Here is a 2,357-nt window from a genome sequence, read left to right as displayed (position 1 = left end):
AAAAAATTAAGTTGCCTACGTATCCTCTTGGGGTTTAGAGGAATCAAAGCCCACGTAGTTCTTACTTACCTTATATCAATTTCACCCCTTTTACCTTAATCGCTATTTGCACCACCGGTTGATGTTCCCGTTGAGGACCCATCGTATAAATCAAATAAATCTTCATTTTCTTTTGGATTTTCTTGGGCTCTTAGTTCGGCTTTGGTCCAATCATCCACGCACGCTTGTGCTTCTAATGAATCGGGTGTCATACGAGATCGTGTTTCGTCAAGTATGTTACCTCCTTGACTAAAAGCTTGTTCAACCGCAATAGTGGAGACTGGAGCTGCTAAAATTTGTTTTGCAAGTAAAGAAAGAATTGGAAAAGTATTTGCGTGACGACTCCACCAATCTAAAATTGGAAAATCTGCATCTGCATAATCATCACCAAACTCAAAAGAAGTTGTTAGATAATTATCAAATTCAGAAATAGAATTGGATTCCCTTGTTCTTTTTTGTCTTTGCAATAAAACTTGTTGAGCAACACCAACACCACTTACCCTTTGTGTTGAAAATTGTGGAATATTAGATGGAGAAGAAGTAGAAATAGAAGTAGATGAACTAGAAACTTGAACAAATTCATTATATAATTGCATAATATTTTGTTTAACTTCATGCATTACTACATTTATATTAACATTATCTTCTACATCAAGATTTAATACATCATAATAAATAGTCAAATAATCACATAAAACATCCATTCTACATCTAGGATCAAATACAATAGCAACAAGATAAAGAGGTGGTATATTTTTAAAATAAGATAACCATTTTTTTTTCATTGAAAAAATACAATCTTTTAATAAATCATCATTTTGAAATTTTTGGAGTGCAGTAACAATATTAATACACATAGGTAAAAATAAATTAGATATGGGATAATAAACCCCACTAAATTTATAAGTAGCATCATTAAAAATTTTTAAAATATCTAAAATTTTTGCACAAATCTCCCAATTTTGTGGATATAAATTAATATCCTCAATATTATTAGTAACAAAAAAGCATAATAATTCTTTATAAGAAAAAGACTCGTTTAGTAATTCATATGTTGAATTCCAACGAGTTGGGACATCCCTTGGAAAACGTTTTGGTCTTTTATTATTTTCTTTACAAAATTTAGCCCAACTTTTCATCACTTGGGGATGTGTCCATAAATATGAAATAACTTTTTTAATTGGAGAAATAAAAGAATCAAGAATTTTTAAACCATCTTGTACACATAAATTTAAAACATGGCATGCACATCTTATATGAAAAAATTTACCACCAATATTTGGTTCACAAATTTTTTTAAGTTAAATAATTGATCTAGTATTTGTAGAAGCATTATCAAATGAAATTGAAAAAATTTTTTTTGTCAACTTATATTCATCTAAAATTGAAACAATTACTCTATAAATATTATTTGCAGTATGTTTATCATCAAAAACACGAAAACCAATAATTCTTTTTTGAATTTTCCAATCATCATCAATCCAATGACATGTAATACCCATATAAGAATGCATTTGCCAATGATCACTCCAAACATCACAACAAATTGAAACACGAATTTTCAATTGAGAAAATAAAAGCTCTAATTCTTTTTTTCCTTTATTATATAAAGAAATAATAGTTCGTTTTACAGTATTTCTTGGTACTCTTTTAGCACAAGGATTTAAAGCTTTTTGACAATAATTATTAAAACCTACTTTTTCACCAAAACTAAAAGATAAATGTTCCATAGAAATCATTTTTGCTAATTCTTCTTTTTGTATTTTTTCAGAATATTTAAATAAAGAAAGGTTAGAAGCGTACCCGGAAATTTGTTGTTGAGACCGATCAACTCCTATTTTTGTTGGATGTTTTGCCTCCAAATACTTCCAAAATGATCCATAGCCGCCAGCTTGTTTAAATTTATAAGATTTTCCACAATAATTGCAAATTATATCGTACATTTTCTCACCTTTGAATTTTTTTGTGAAATGAATGGAGAATATGTCGGAACTTTATCTTGCTCTTGTAACAATTTTTGCTCGTAGCTCTTGCTCTTGCTCTTCATCTTCTTAAAATTGCTCATTAAATTCGGATTCTTGAGTTGGAATATCCAAATTTTCATTTGGAAAACCCTCAAAATTACATTGGTCGGGAATCATATCATAGATGTCGTTTGTAGGGATAGATGATTCTCCAATTTTTCCCTTGCCCTTACCCGAATTTGAGTTTCCTCCACTTGCCATTATATGATAATAAAATATAATTTGGAAAATTGAATAAAAAAAATTAGAGAGAATAATTAGTTAATAAGAGAGATTGTAGAGTAGAGAAGAATA

Source organism: Jatropha curcas, chromosome 1 (genome assembly GCF_041381405.1).
Source record: "Jatropha curcas cultivar XTBG-Jc1 chromosome 1, XTBG_Jcur_1.0, whole genome shotgun sequence".
NCBI lineage: Eukaryota > Viridiplantae > Streptophyta > Magnoliopsida > Malpighiales > Euphorbiaceae > Jatropha > Jatropha curcas.
Note: the sequence above shows the minus strand (reverse complement) of the source record.